Source organism: Heloderma suspectum, chromosome 7 (genome assembly GCF_057233095.1).
Source record: "Heloderma suspectum isolate Gila_16-S chromosome 7, 16-S_ref, whole genome shotgun sequence".
Classification (NCBI taxonomy): domain Eukaryota; kingdom Metazoa; phylum Chordata; class Lepidosauria; order Squamata; family Helodermatidae; genus Heloderma; species Heloderma suspectum.
Window position 1 is genome coordinate 122606235 of NC_139464.1, and position 16125 is coordinate 122622359.

A 16125-nucleotide genomic window follows, 5' to 3' on the forward strand; every position below is an offset into this window, starting at 1 on the left:
AAGCGCAGAAAATGCAGCAATGACTGCTCCGAGAAGGAACCATGAAAAGGCGCAGGGAGCCAATATCTCCCCTTTCTGCTGTTGCTGGTAGAGCTGTGCACGGATGGCCTCTCCAAATCCTCCAGTGTATTTGTGGGCAGAGAAACTGTGGGGACAATTGCACTGAATTTCTCCTAGGGGAGGAGAAATTCCCCAACAGTTTCTCACAGATAGGGCTCAATATTGGCAGGGGTTGTAGCATAGGTTCTTTCTTTTTTCCTAAGGGATTTTGGCTTATCGCACTCCTTCTGTAAGCAGCAACAGCATCGACTGTGTTGAGGCTTCCACTCCTTTGAGGCAACATGTTGGATTTATTTTGTAGTATTTTTGAGCTTCCCTAATCACTGTGAGGTGGTCAAGGGTGCTGTGTGTGTTTTCTCTCTCAGTTACACATCTTTCCATTGCTCTGCAGCCTCCCAGACCACCTGCACTTTCTGAACTGAAAAAGCCCCATGGGAGGAATTGCCTCATGATGGCTTTAACTGAAGTGCGGGAAGCTGAGGAAGCTATAGGCTACAGGCTACACAGAGATTAATGCATAATGACAGACAAGACACTCATAATGCATAATGACAGACAGGACACTCCTCAGCCACCTCAAAAGTAAGGAAAGCCCAAGAATCTCAAAACTAACCCATGAGAATTTCTCAGACATTTCTCCTCCTCTGAATTTCTTTTTGAAAGCAGTTTCTTTTCTATCAAATTGAATGAAAATGGTCGAAAAAATATGGGAGAAATTTTCAGCACAGCACTAGTTGCTGGCGATTCAGGGAAGCATTGAATGGGAGGAGGACATGGAGAAGTATCAGTTCAATACTTAATAGTGAGAGGATTTCATTCCCAAGTGGGAGATACCGCCCCCCCCAAACACACACCTTCTGCTCTCCCATTCCACCCTCCTTTTCAGTGCTTCTCAGTTGCACAAATGGGTTCTTCTCAAGTATTATTTTTCCCCCAGTCCATGTGCAAATTTGCCTATCTGCAGGCTTGCCATGTCAGTTTCCTTGTATGTTATCTGCTGTACTTCGAATGAAAAAGGGTAGCGATTGGAGCGGGCAGTGGGCTGGGACGAGGAGACAAGGCCGCAAAGGCACCTGGGATATGTGCCAGAGCCAGCTGGAGGACTGAGTGGGAGGGAGGGTGAGAACAAGCCACAGCAAGCCAGATAGTCTGTCAGGTGTATGTGGGTTGTTCTGAAAACTACCAACCTACAGTTTATGCAGACTGCTGAGTCCTGTTCAGAAGTTGTAATTCAGACACAGTCTTAATGCAAAGGTGGGGATGCACCACCTAGCCCTGCCCCCCAGCATCTGCAAATATACATCTGCAGGGCCAGAGCCTTCATGCATACAGTTGTACATGTGAAAGATTTCGCATAACCTGGCATCCTGATCATGCAGGGTTTCAAATTATGTGGAAGTCTTTGTGCATACAGGTGTACAGGCAAAGGCTGCCTCTCTGCAGGTATTTGCACCGTATGTGTAGATGCTGGGACAGGTTAGTTGACCTGCGCAGTGTCAGGGACGGGGCTACTCAGCATATCTCCACTCCCTCCTCCTGTGTCAGGCTATGCATGAATATTAACTTCTAACAGGGCTGTGGTTGCTGGTCTGTTTGACTTCACTGCTGTGTTGCTCAAACTAAGGCTCAATAGACACATCATGACCAATGTTGATTAAGGAAGCCTAACAATGGTTTCATGTGATGCCTGCATTTGATAAACAAGATTTATAGCCGGTGCTCCACCTCCAAAGGCTGCTGCACTATGGAGAGAGGGTTTTTCTTTATTTAAAAGTAACTGCAGGAGGCTCAATCCAGAATAGGACTTCGGTGTGCATGGAGGGGAGGTTTGCTCCTTCACTCCCTACTTTTGCCACCCCTGAAAATCCCTCCAGAGGGAGGTTTGTTTGTTTTTTACTCTTGTTAACTACTGTGCAAGGGGAGCCAGTGTGGGGGACATTGGGATTGGGCGTGGGTCCCCACGCTTAAAAAAAAAAAACTTCACAAAACTCCATGCTACATATGAAACATACCATGCAATTTGATTAGAGACCAAATTGCCAATATCCGCTGGATAATGGAGAAAGCCAGGGAGTTTCCGAAAAACATCTATTTCTGTTTTATTGACTATTCTAAAGCCTTTGACTGTGTGGATCATAACACATTGTGGCAAGTTCTTGGTGGTATGGGGATACCAAGTCATCTTGTCTGCCTCCTGAGGAATCTGTATAACGACCAAGTAGCAACGTTAAGAACAGACCACGGATCAACGGACTGGTTTAAGATTGGGAAAGGAGTACGGCAGGGTTGTATACTCTCACCTGTATTCAACCTGTACGCAGAACACATCATGCGACGTTCTGGGCTTGATGAAGCCAAGGCTGGAGTTAAAATCACTGGAAGAAACATTAACAATCTCTGATATGCAGATGATACCACTTTGATGTCTGAAAGCGAGGAGGAGCTGAGGAACCTCATGACAAAGGTGAAAGAAGAAAGTGCAAAAGCTGGGTTGCAGTTAAACCTCAAAAAAACCAAGATTATGGCAACCAGCTTGATTGAGAACTGGCAAATAGAGGGAGAAAACGTGGAGGCAGTGACAGACTTTGTATTTCCAGGCGCAAAGATTACTGCAGACGCTGACTGCAGCCAGGAAATCAGAAGACGTTTACTTCTTGGGAGGACAGCAATGACAAATCTCGATAAAATAGTGAAGAGCAGAGACATCACACTGACAACAAAGGTCCGCATAGTTAAAGCAGTGGTATTCCCCGTAGTAACCTATGGCTGCGAGGAAGCCTGAGTGAAGGAAGATAGATGCTTTTGAACTGTGGTGCTGGAGGAAAATTCTGAGAGTGCCTTGGACTGCAAGAAGATCAAACCAGTCCATACTCCAGGAAATAAAGCCAGACTGCTCACTTGAGGGAGGGATATTAAAGGCCAAACTGAAGTACTTTGGCCACATAATGAGAAGACAGGATACCCTGGAGAAGATGCTGATGCTAGGGAAAGTGGAAGGCCAAAGGAAGAGGGGCCAACCAAGGGCAAGCTGGATGGATGATATTCTGGAGGTGACAGACTCGACCTTGGGGGAGCTGGGGGTGGCGACGGCCGACAGGAAGCTTTGGTGTGGGCTGGTCCATGAAGTCACGAAGAGTCGGAAGCGACTGAACGAATAAACAACAACAAATGCAATTTGATCTTTGAGAAGACAGAATGAAAGCAAATAAGCAGCTCTGAACTATGGTTTGCTTGTTGGAAGTTTAAATCATGGTCTGAAACTATGGTTACCACTTCATATGATGACAGAATCAACCCCACCCCTCTTCCTGCCCCCCAAACACATAAGACTTCCCTATAGCTAGAACTGCAGATTCAGATTGACAATGGCAGGCAAGCTTTCTTTCAGGGAAGACCTTGCCCACTATTACTTTTCACTGAGGTGCCGCTGGGAAGCGTCTGAGGTGGGGGTGGGGGATAATCTGGCACTCAGCTTTACAACCCCTGCACTGTGTTTTAGGCTGTTAGGCTTTTGGTTGAGCCACCAAGAAGTAAAATCACACCCTTGGAAAAACGCTGCAGACGGGCCTTAACGTATCAATAGAAGCTGCTGTGCACTCCTCTGAATTGCCAGTTGCCTCATGCAAGACTTTTGGCATGAGGGTTTGTGGTGGGTAGGTAGGTGTTGGCTTCCTCTGTGTGTGTTTTGAAAAATTTCCTCAAGATCAGTGCAGAGGGAAGTTTAGCACATATGGCTTCTTTGATCACTGAAGCTACTGTTTAGAGGTAGAGGAGCTCAGATTTGGACCTTTCAATCTGGGAAAAAGATGGCGTGCACAGACTTTGTAGGAAGGTGTCAGGGAGATGGTCACCTTGACCAGTTCCCTTTAAACAGCAGGAGCAGTGTATGTTCATGGTTCTGAAATAACGGCTATAATCCTCAGCCTGTGCAAACTCAGTTCTTTTTATACTGTGAATTGCAGTTGGGACTCGAGCGCTGGTGCTGGAGGTCATGACCCCGGGATTGGAGGGATTGCACATGAGTTTGAGCTTGTGCAACAACACCCAGCTCTAGCCAAAGGAGGGAACGGCGGCTGACCGGTCAAGAAAGCCCCTTAACAACTATAGGCTGGGATAGGTCAGGAGAATCTCCCTGACCCCGTTTAAAGTTTCCGAGTCCGGCTTGTTCACCGGGATGAGCAAATAAAGGATTTTCCTCCTTGTGCTGCAGAACTTTGCCTGGGCACGCCACCACTGAATGTGATAGGCACTAGGTCTGATGATTGCACTGATATAGAAAGGTTGACAACAGAGCAGCAAGAACATGCTGTCTAGGGGACATAGGATTGCTCCCTCAGTCAACTGATCTTAGTGTGCGTTGATGAACGTAAGCCTACACAGTGTTGGCCTGCTATCTTCCATTGCTTCATCCTTTTTCTTTTTTTAAGCCAGTGCATGCACCCACCACATCTTGCTGATGTGGTTCCCATAGATTATATGGAGAAGTACTTTCTTTTGTCAGTCCTGAACCTTTTGACAGTCACATTTATTGGATGACCTTGAATTCTACTATTATGGCAAGGCAAGGGGGGAGACACATAAAGGTTTCTGTTCACGCTGTGCATAGCTTTATAAATCCCTATGATCCCCCCCTTCCCCAGTTTAGTAACCTTTTAAAATTAAGTTTCCCAAACATTTTATTCGTTTTTTTGTAGAGAGATGCTCTGATCCCCTGATCATTTTCACTGCCCCTTTCTGTACCTTAATCCAGGTCTATGAGATCCTTTTTTCAGGTAGACTGACAATGTTTGGTGGTTATATACCCAATTGTGCATAACTGGGAAAACCTCTGTTCTTAATTTTGTTTTGCTTTGTAAGGAGAATGTTATGTCCTTTACTGTTAAGAGAAAAGAGAATAGCTAAAGTGTAAGTCTAAAAATGCTTCTACAAAGAGCAAGTAAAGATTTTTTTTTTCCCGATGGGGTGGGGGAGAGGGTATCTCCTTATTTGTAAGGAAAGTTAATCTATCTTTCAGCAAGAAGTCTGCCATGATCTTTGATATTGGCATTATTATAGCAGTGGTAAGCTTTCTTTATCCAGTTGGTATTCTGTAGTCATGTAAGTTGTAAATTGGCTGTGCTTGATGCTGTGGCAAGAGATTACTTGAATGGTTTTTCAAAATAAGAATGTGGGTGTTAGATGAAATTTGAAAGCTCAGCCCTATGAGTTTGCCTTTGTTTGGCAGGTTTTTATGGTAGCTGCCCCAGGGAGAAAAAGGCGAGGAGTGGAATGGAAACTGAAGCACAATAAGGAGGAGACAAGCTCTGCTCCCTGTGGCCAGATTATTCACTTCCTTCCCTCCTCTTGTTGAACTTGAAACCTGTGATGGGCCATTGTTCTAATTATCCAGCCTATGGGATAATTGGAGATTTCTGCAAACCAAAACCCTTGCAAGATGGAAGTTGTCTTGTTCTTCTTCTTTGGGTCAGGTTATATTAAAAGAATGTTGTTGTTTTTAAATCAGACTTTTGAACTTTATTTAGATTTCATTTCTGTGTAGTAGTAGTCTCTCTTTAAAAAAGATAGCTGAATTTAATACAAGCATGCTAAAGCCTACACTTGTAATCTCTTAAAAGTGAATCATTAACATCTAAATGCACTGAAATTAAAGGCTATTTTTCCTTGTAAGAGAAACGGTGGGGGAATGTTTTTATTTATTCATTCAATTTGTATTCCGCCTTTCCACCAAGAAATAGTCAAAGTGGCTGAGAGCAATAAAATACAGATTAAAACCGAAACCTTAATTTAAAACATAACATAAAAACAAATAAATTAAACACAACAGAGAATATTTATTAATATTAATCACCGTAAATAACACAGTAAGTCCTGTACTATACCTCTATTCATTACTGTGAAATTCTTACTGGACTGACCTACTAGCAAGTCATCAAACTGTATTACATTCAGATTTCTTTGTAAACTAGGCTGATTTTAAAAAAGGGATAGTTACTGTAAACTAAAAACTTTAAAAAGATCGGAGGCCAAGTGGGCTGCTATTTCTGTTGATGTTTCGTCTGGTCTCGCAAGAGCACTTAATTTATTCATTTCTCATGGCCCACTGGCAGCTTGTTCTCTGAACTCTCATGTGCCTTTGCACCACATTCACAGATGTTGGGCAGTCTTGGTAACCAGCCCAAATGCGTGGGCGCCATTGAACTCACCCATCAACTTCAGAGGCCCTTGGCGTTTCTCCAAAGCATAGTGTGAGCTGGGAAGGAGGAGGACAGTGGCTGGCCCCAGGGAGACTCACCATCGTGAGTGAGTTTCTGGACCTCTGCCTGGCACACAGTTGGATGACTGGTGACATAGGTCAGTAAGTGTAAATGCTAACCACTTTTGTAAGAGCATGGATAGACTAGTACACACAGCATGGAACTGCTCTTGATGACTGTCTTGAAGCTTCTGCTAGCAGGACAATTGCAATAGAGAGGTTTACGTGGAATGTGAGTGTGTAAGACTTGCAGACGTCGACTTCTGGAATTGTATTCTTGCAGTGGGAAACTGACTGTGCTGGTAATACAAAACAAGCATCCATCGTTACCTCACACATTTTTCAAATACCTTTTAGGTTGTGTTTTGTCTTTGTCCGTGGCCCGCAAGTTGAGGTTTTGGTATTGTTGTATTTGCTTTAAAAAAATTTGAAACAATTAATGGCAGCTGCACATATTCTGAAACTTTGGCTTTTTTCTGAGGACTCTGCATACCAATCTCCACCTTTTTATGCCTGCAGATGTATGCTGCTCTGGACCGCTACTGATGACAGACCATCCAAGCATGAAGCCTCTCTAGGCCAAGGGAGGATACTTGCCCTATTTGCCTAATCTGGAGGTCATTCTGGAGTTTCAGTTATCTACTAAAATAGAGACAATGAAAGCATGTTTTGGAATAATAGATATTATCTGTTTTATTGCAATATTTTCCAGTCTTCTGATAGCTGTAGCACATTTTCTTTTCTGAATTAAAACTGAAGTCACCGTTCATTCTTACCCTTGAAAAGGTTTCTTTTTAGAGTGTGGGAGAATCACCCATCTTTGCTAGTGCTTCAGCATCATTGACTGATTTGTGTGTGTTACCATGCTGGATTAGCAAGCCCAGAACGGTGACTTAAGTAGAGATTCAGTGGGCAGCATCCTTTTTTGATGGTAGGTGATCTTGCTGCCTTTCTCCAGCCACTGCAATTTGAACAAAGGAATCACATTTGAAGAAAGGAAGCAGAATTAGTCTCCCTTGGTAGAGACTGATTGGAAAGAGGCAAAGCCAACACAGTAAAACATGCAGAGACAGATACAGTGGGCAGCCTTGTCTGTGAGATTGGGTGGAAACTTCCCAACAGTTTTTCTGCACAAAGATGTCCGTTTCTAAAACTGCATTGTTTCTTATAGTTAATTAGTTACAAAATGGTTATAATCCTATATATATATATATATATATATATATATATGAGAGAGAGAGATTGTTGTTAAGTCGTGGCCGCAAAACCACTTGACCCTCGTACAGGATTCTCAGGAGACAGGTAAGGTGGTCTGGTACTCCCATCTCTTTCAGAATTTGCCACAGTTTGTTGTGATCCACACAATCAAAGGCTTTAGCGTAGTCGATGAAGCAGAAATAGACGTTTTTCTGGAATTCTCTTGCTTTCTCCATGATCCGGCGAATGTTGGCGATTTGATCTCTAGTTCCTCTGCCTCTTCGAAACCCAGCTTGTACTTCCGGTAGTTCTCGGTTTGCATACTGCTGAAGCCTAGCTTGTAGGATTTTGAGCATCACCTTGCTGGCATGTGAAATAAGCGCAATTGTGCGGTAGTTTGAGCGAGAGAGAGATTTTAAAAATTGTTAATCATAGAATCATAGAATAGTAGGGTTGGAAGGGGCCTACAAGGCCATCGAGTCCAACCCCCTGCTCAGTGTAGCAGTCCAAGTCAGAGCATCCCTGACAGATGGCGGTCCAGCCTCGTCTTGAAGGCCTCCAGTGTGGGAGAGCCCACCACCTCCCCAGGTAATTGGCTCCATTGTCGTATTGCATCATGATAGACAAATGAAACCCCCATGGTGATGGTTAATAGACTTCTGACTGCCAGGTGGCGGTAATAAATAGCATGGGAAAGGAGAGCTGTTGGACTGTATGATGCCCTGAAGTCCTTGGACAAAAAGGTAGGATAGCTATGTGACAAATATGTAAGTTAACCATGGACCTCAGATTTACGATGGTTTTGAATATGCTTGGTGTTCAAGATCTTGCCATCCTTGCCCTTGCCTATCGCTGTTCCTGATTTGTGCTATTAAATCACCTAAGTGATTTTGAGACAGTATTTTGTCAAGGTACTCATAATCTTATCAGAAATTTCCACTTGGTGGTTTGGCCTTCATTACTCAGAAGGAAGCCATTATTTTGAATGATCTCCTTTCTCAAAATGGAGAATGGAACCAATTGCCTAGGGAGGTGGTGGGTTCTCCCACACTGGAGGCATTCAAGATGAGTGCCTTTATACCAGGGGAAAGCAACCTCCAGCTGCAGGCTTAACGCAGCCCGTGCTGGGGCCCAATCCAGCCCGAGGAGGGTTGAGCATCCTCCACTGGCCCCCTGTCCTCCACAAGCCATCTCCTTCCCAAAGCCACGGTGCAAAGGGGAATCCTGAGGCTATTTCCAGTCTCAGACATCAGAAATAAATGGGGATTCCCCTGCACCGGTATCCACCCTGCTCATATCCCAATCAGGGATGCATGCAAGAAGGAGCAGCCCAACTTGGCCAGGGCTTGCAAGAACCACTGAGTTCCATTCTCCATACAGAGAGGCACGGAGAAAAAATAATCATTTTTTTAAAAAGTGGGCAGAGTAGGCCAGAAGTTGTCATAGGCAGGGAGGGGCTTGGGGTGACACCCCGCTCCTTGAAGTCATCTGGGCCAGTGGTTTGATCCAGGGGTGGTGGTGGTAATCCAGCCCTGGACCAAAAGTGGTTCCCCTTCCCTGCTTTAAACATTACAAGAGCACTGTAGGATGAAAGCATGGGAAAGTACCTCCCAAGGTGCCCCTGTAATGTTTAAAGGGCATCCATGGTTTTCCTTAAAGTAGGGGTAGGGAACCTCCCCCCTGCCCTGAGCTGCATTTCCTTGGAGGTGAGAAATGGCCGGGGGCTGCATGCCGGCAGTCCATGGAACCTGTAATGTTTCAAAGGTACCCATGGTTTCCCTTAAACTTTAAGGCTTAATAAAAGAGCTGAACCATGGTTTGAAGTAGGGTTACTACATCTTAGGTTAAAGAAAAAGAGAAAGGAGGGCTAGCCTATGACATTTTGTCACCCCCAACAAGCTGCGTCAGATGTATGATCAAGAGGTGTATCCCTGGGTTGCTTTGGCAGAGGGTGGTGAGTCACAACGGTTAGATTCATCCCAGAATTCTTTGCAACATGGTAAGGCACCATTGTGTGCAGTTCTTGGCTTGCCCAGTGTTCTGCTATTACTCCTAAAATATTCCCACTCCAAAGGATAGACTCCTTTGCAGACAGAATGGCTTTTGTGGAAGCAGCTCATGTGTGTGCATGTGTATCTGTGTTTCTCATGATGAGCTACTCTCAGCAAAAAGCATATCTGATCCAATCCTATACACCTGGAAATATATCCCATTGGACTCATGGGACTTCTTCTAAGTGTGCATTGTAAGATTGCATTCTAACTGTAGGCTATGAGTGGCTAACTTGTGGCACAGGGCCAAAGTTGCACATGGTTCCATAAATTTTGGCTTGGCTTAGTAGCCAATCGTTATTTGTGGTCTCCAGCAACCTGTCCATCCTATTGCATATGAGGAGCAGATGGAGGAGGGATGGAGTCAGCCCTTCACTGTGTGCTATATTTTTGGAGAAGGTGGAACAAGCATATGATGTGCACTTCTTCTGTCTTCCATAAAAGCCCAGCATGAAATGAGGGACTGAGCCCACTGCTCCCTCAAGTCCCCTCTGCATGCCAGAACCCCTTGGGGGGAGGGGGTGGCATTGGGGTCTAATGACTAGTGAGAGGTCGTTTGCCCTCAGTTCTCTGCAATTCACACATTCACTGAATACATGAGAGAGGGTTCATGTGAACACTCCTAGGGTTAGAAAGGATTTCTAAGAAGTGTTTTTGTTCTAGGCTAAGGATGCTGTGGCAATCTGCTGCATGTCCCACCAAGTGTGGAAAATTATTTTAAACCTTCCATATGTTCAGTTCTGTCAGGGTGGAAGAATTGGTGGCTGGAAGTGTGGACCCTTCAGCAAATGGGGCAAAGAAAAGTGGGAGCGGGTGGAAGAGGCGGAATGTGTATCAAAGAGTGCTTTCAAGTGTAAGTATGTCAGCACTGCCCTGTACGTCGAATAAACATCTTGATGTACATTCCCATCCATAGCTAGCCCAACTAGTCAACACGCATGCGACAGCCAACCCGTATAATGCATATTAGTTTGTGCAACTGCCGTGTGTGAGTGTGTACGAGAGGGTGGGGCAGGGGGAGAGAAAATAATGAAGAAACCACACATCTGCAGGAGTTGTTTGGGGAATAAGAATACCACAGAAATAAAGGGAACAGGTTTTGCATGTCCCTAGTTAAGACTAAAGTGCAACATCATTGACAGTATCACAACCACTGTTTCTCCACTCCGCCTCCTACACTTTTGCCAGCTATCTAAGAGATGCGCTGAATTTTGCTTGTGTAGCATGGTTGGGGGGTGGGGACAGAAATAGGAGCTGCATCCAACAGCTGATGTTTCCATCATTAAGTGGGAAGCTGAAAAAACTCAATAACAAACAGGCCCAATGCCGTGTATTATCTCAGGCTCACAGTAATCTCTCAGTATCTCCCCCACCCCCAATGATCCTATCTGCCAGTGTGGTTGTAACAACAGAGTCCTTAACTTGAGCAAAATCTGAATACAGAACATATAGCAATTCAGTTCAGAGGAGTGTACTTTGCAACCCTTATCTACGCTGACATGGTAAATAGCTTGCTATACTATACATGTTGTTGTTCAGTCGTTCAGTCTTGTCCGACTCTTCGTGACCCCATGGACCATAGCACGCTGATGGTTCCCTAATAAAGTTGGCAGTAATTGCTGCATGGGCTACTGGTGACAGAAAATGTGAGCCTTTTTCTTGCCACTGAATTGTTGCAGGCACAAAAACACTCTTTCAATCAGAGTTGGAGAAGCCTCACTATTAATAAGGCCCTGTGTTGTCAGGCTGAAGGTTATGTGGTTTTCTTTTTAATCACAGTCTAACATTTTGGAACCAGCAACTCCTAATTATGCCTAGAGAGATTTTGGTGAGATTTTTTTTTACACGTGTCCGTGACTCCAGATAGTGGAGAGGTAAACAGGGTCAGATGTTGACATGCATAGCTGATATTGCTGCTAGGAGAAAAGGGCAGAAACTGTGGAAAGGTGTCTCAGGTTAAATTTTGTTTACTTGCAGTTTATGGTATGGATTTGGTCAGTGATGATTTGTTCCACTCATATTCTGCCTGTCAGCCTAAGAGAGGCCTCCAATGTGACAAACAAAACTAAAAAGCAATAAAATAGATAGTCACCAATTAACAAGACCTTGAATTCATAAAACAACATTATAATATTAACTGATTCATGCCTACATCAGGCTTGTAATCTTACTCTTGTTTAGTTGCCTGTGGCAAATGGCATGGAACCAGGCAGAAAAGCCATTACAAAAGGTGACTCTTTAGGCCACAGATTACTGATACAGCTTTGTGTGGGCGGGCTGGGCCAGTAAAAGCTTTTTAGAACTAGGATTTTTTTGTGTTGTTCGTGTTCAGTCGTTCAATTGTGTCCGACTCTTCGTGAACCCATGGACCATAGCACGCCAGGCCTTCCTGTCCTGCGCTGTCTCCCGGAGTGTGCTCAAGTCCATATTCATTGCATCAGTGATGCTATCTAGCCATCTCATCCACTGCCGTCCCCTTCTCCTTTTGCCTTCGATCTTTCCCAGCATCAGGGTCTTTTCCAGAGAGTTTTCTCTTCGCATTAGGTAGCCAAAATATTTGAGCTTCAGCTTCAGTATCTGTCCTTCCAATGAGCAGTCAAGGTTGATTTCCTTTAGGATTGACTGATTTCACTTCCTTGCAGTCCAGGGGACTCGTAAGAATCTTCTCCAGCACCACAGTTTGAAAGCATCGATTCTTCGGCGCTCAGCCTTCCTTATAGTCCAACTCTCACAGCCATACGTTACTACTGGGAAAACCATAGCTTTGATTATGCGGACCTTTGTCGGCAAGGTGATGTCTCTGCTTCTCACTCTGCTGTCTAGGTTTGCCATAGCTTTCCTCCCAAGGACCAAGCGTCTTTTAATTTCATGGCTACAGTCACTTTCTGCGGTGATCTTGGAGCCCAAGAAAATAATATCTGTCACTGCTTCCATTTCTTCCCCTTCTATATGCCAGGAAGTGATGGGGCCAGATGCCATGATCTTAGTTTTTTTAATGTTGAGTTTCAAACCACCTTTTGCACTCTCCTCTTTCACCCTCAACAAGAGGCTCTTGAGATCCTCTTCGCTTTCTGCCATTAGGGTGGTATCATCTGCATATCTGAGGTTGTTGATAATTCTCCCGGCAATCTTAATTCCGACCTGTGATTCATCCAACCCGGCGTTTCTCATGATGTACTCTGCATATAAGTTAAATAAGCAGGGCGACAATATGCAGCCTTGTCGAACTCCTTTCCCAATTTTGAACCAATCGGTTGTTCCATGTCTGGTTCTTACTGTTGCTTCTTGACCCTCGTACAGGTTTCTCAGGAGACAGGTAAGGTGGTCTGGTATCCCCATCTCTTTCAGAATTTGCCACAGTTTGTTGTGATCCACACCATCAAAGGCTTTAGCGTAGTCAATGAAGCAGAAATAGACGTTTTTCTGGAATTCTCTTGCTTTCTCCATGATGCAGCGAATGTTGGCGATTTGATCTCTAGTTCCTCTGCCTCTTCGAAACCCAGCTTGTACTTCCGGTAGTTCTCGGTTCGCATACTGCTGAAGCCTAGCTTGTAGGATTTTGAGCTTCACCTTGCTGGCATGTGAAATGAGAGCAATTGTGCGGTAGTTTGAACACTCTTTGGCGTTGCCCTTCTTTGGAACTGGAATGTACACTGACCTTTTCCAGTCTTGTGGCCACTGTTGAGTGTTCCAAATTTGTTGGCATATTGAGTGCAGCACTTTAACAGCATCATCTTTTAGGATGTTAAACAGCTCAGCTGGAATACTGTCATCTCCTCTAGTTTTGTTGTTAATAATGCTTCCTAAGGCCCACTTGACTTCACTCTCGAGGATGTCCGGCTCAAGTTCAGTGACCGCACTATCATGGCTATCAGGGACATTCAGATCTTTCCTGTATAGTTCTTCTGTGTATTCTTGCCACCTTTTCTCCTCTGCTTCTGTTAGGTCCCTGCCTTCTTTGTCCTTTATCATGCCCATCTTTGCACAAAACGTTCCCTTGAGATTTTCTCTGATTTTCTTGAAAAGATCTCGTCTTTCCCATTCTGTTGTTTTCCTCGATTTCTTTGCATTGTTCATTTAAGAAGGCCTTCTTGTCTCTCCTTGTTATTCTCTGGAACTCTGCATTCAGTTGGATATATCTTCTCCTTTCTCCCTTGCTTTTTGCTTCCCTTCTTTCCTCAGCTACTTGTAAAGATTCATCAGACAGCCACTTTGCTTTCTTGCATTTCTTTTTCTTTGGGATGGATTGAGTTGCTGCTTCCTGAACAATGTTACGGACCTCCGTCCATAGTTCCTCAGGCACGCTGTCTATCAGGTCTAATCCCTGAAATCTATTCCTCACCTCCACTGTATGTTCATCAGGGTTTAGTGGTTTTCCCTACGTTCTTCAATTTAAGCCGAAATTTTGCAACAAGAAGCTCATGACCTGAGCCACAGTCAGCTCCAGGTCTTGTTTTTACAGACTGTATAGAGCTTCTCCATCTTTGGCTGCAAAGGACATAATCAATCTGATTTCGATATTGACCATCTGGTGATGTCCATGTGTAGAGTCACCTCCTGTGCTGTTGGAAAAGAGTGTTTGCTATGATCAGCGTGTTCTCTTGGCAAAACTCTATTAGCCTTTGTCCTGCTTCATTTTGTACACCAGGGCCATGCTTGCCTATTATCCTGATGATTTCTTGACTTCCTACTTTAGCATTCCAATCCCCTATGATGAAGAGGACATCTTTTTTTGGTGTTAGTTCTAGAAGGTGTTGTAGGTCTTCATAGAACCGATCAACCTCAGCTTCTTCGGCCTCAGTGGTTGGGGCATAGACTTGAATTACTGTGAAGTTGAATGGTTTGCCTTGGTACTGAGATAATTCTATCATTTTTGAGATTGTACCCCAGTACTGCTTTTCCCACCCTTTTGTTGCCTATGAGTGCTACTCCATTTCTTCTAAGGGATTCTTGCCCACAGTAGTAGATATGATGGTCACCTGAATTAAATTCACCCATGCTTGTCCATTTTAGTTCACTGATTCCGAAGGTGCCGATGTTCAATCTTGCCATCTCATGTTTGACCACCTCCAGCTTACCTTGATTCATTGATCTTACATTCCAGGTTCCTAAACAATATTGTTCTTTACAGCATCGGACTTTCTTTTCACCACCAGACACATCCATAGCTGAGTGTCCTTTCGCCTTTGGCCCAGCCGCTTCACTCTTTCTGGCGCTACTTGGAAATTCCCTCGCTCTTCCCCAGGACACCTTCTGACCTGAGGGGCTCATCTTCCGGCGTCATATTTTTTAGCCTTGTGATATGTTCCATGGGGTTTTCTTGGCAAGAATACTGGAGTGGGTTGCCATTTCCTTCTCCAGTGGACCACATTTTGTCAGAACTCTCTGCCATGACCTGTCTGTCTTGGGTGGCCCTGCACGGCATAGCTTATGGCTTCACTGAGTTATGCAAGCCCCTTCGCCAAAACAAGGCAGTGATCCATGAAGGGGATTTTTTGTGTACTTATTTCCAAAGCTGGGTCCCATGCAGCGTTAAAATAAGACAATTGTCCCCCATGGCCTGAAAATTCCCAGAAGTCTGGCAGGATAGAAAGATTATTTCTGATTAACTGAACAACAAACTATGGACTTAAGCACTGGGTTGTTTAGCCCCTAAACAACCCAGCAGTCCAGGTTTGGGCGTCACGCTCAGCAGCCTGCAAAGGAGCCAATTGTGGGTTGCTGAGTAAAAGTGGAAGGGATGAGTGTGTGGCGAACAGTGTGCCTGCTCTCTCCCACTCATGCATGTCAGCCCATTGGTTTTTAAACTGATACGTGTGAACCAGGCCACTGTGTGGATTGGGGCTTGGGAAACCCACTACATGACAGCCCTGACAGTGAGTTCTCATAAGTGGTATGCCTGTGACACAGGGAAGAGCTAGAGATCATATGGTAAAACTGTTCCTGGACTTACTGCTTCGGACTGCAGGACAGGTAATTGTGTGATAAAGACTTCTTCTCTTTATTATTATTTTTCAAACTGCACATAGAAAAGAGGCTTGGATTATTCATAATGTCTAATTTTGTGTACAAGGAGGGAGTTTTTTTTCCTGTGAGGGAGCATTCAAACACATGTCTCTGCAGTCAGTAGTAGTAGAGTCCAGGATCAGTTTCATTATGAGCCTAATTGTTACGGCTGACTGGGCCTGACGGGCTGTGCCATCAAATAAATGCTGGGGCTGGAGTATGGCTACTCCTTTGTTGAGGAACATCACGGAACCTTGTCAGACATATTTTTGGTGTGCTCATCTCAGATATGTTAAGTGTGCCTAACATAGGTGTTATACAGGTGCATTGAGTCATTGGAAACTCAATGGAGAGTTTGCAGTGGTTCTTCCTCCCTAGTGATTTTACTCGATAGTGAGCCCAGATTTGCTCCTGTATAATGTGTGAAAGAGCTTTAGGTGACATTTCTGACCTGTTTCAGAAAATATTCCTATTCGTGGTGGGAAACTGCGAACATGCCTTCCATTCCTGCCCACCTTCATGACTGTCTTGTCATGGTGGCCATTGGTCACCCACACA

General features: G+C 44.5%; 1 protein-coding gene across 7 annotated transcripts in view; it reads left to right on the forward strand.

Annotated features, from left to right (window-relative positions):
- ETV6 (ETS variant transcription factor 6) overlaps positions 1 to 16125 on the forward strand; it is a 203623-nt gene that overhangs the window by 24335 nt on the left and 163163 nt on the right. The window contains exons 2-3 of one of the 7 annotated variants that reach the window (XM_084811326.1): positions 6211 to 6411; positions 6833 to 6930. The exons of the other annotated variants lie outside the window; for them this stretch is intronic. The gene's annotated coding sequence lies outside the window, so the exon portion shown is untranslated. The remainder of the gene's footprint in view (positions 1 to 6210; positions 6412 to 6832; positions 6931 to 16125) is intronic. 7 annotated transcript variants of the gene reach the window in all.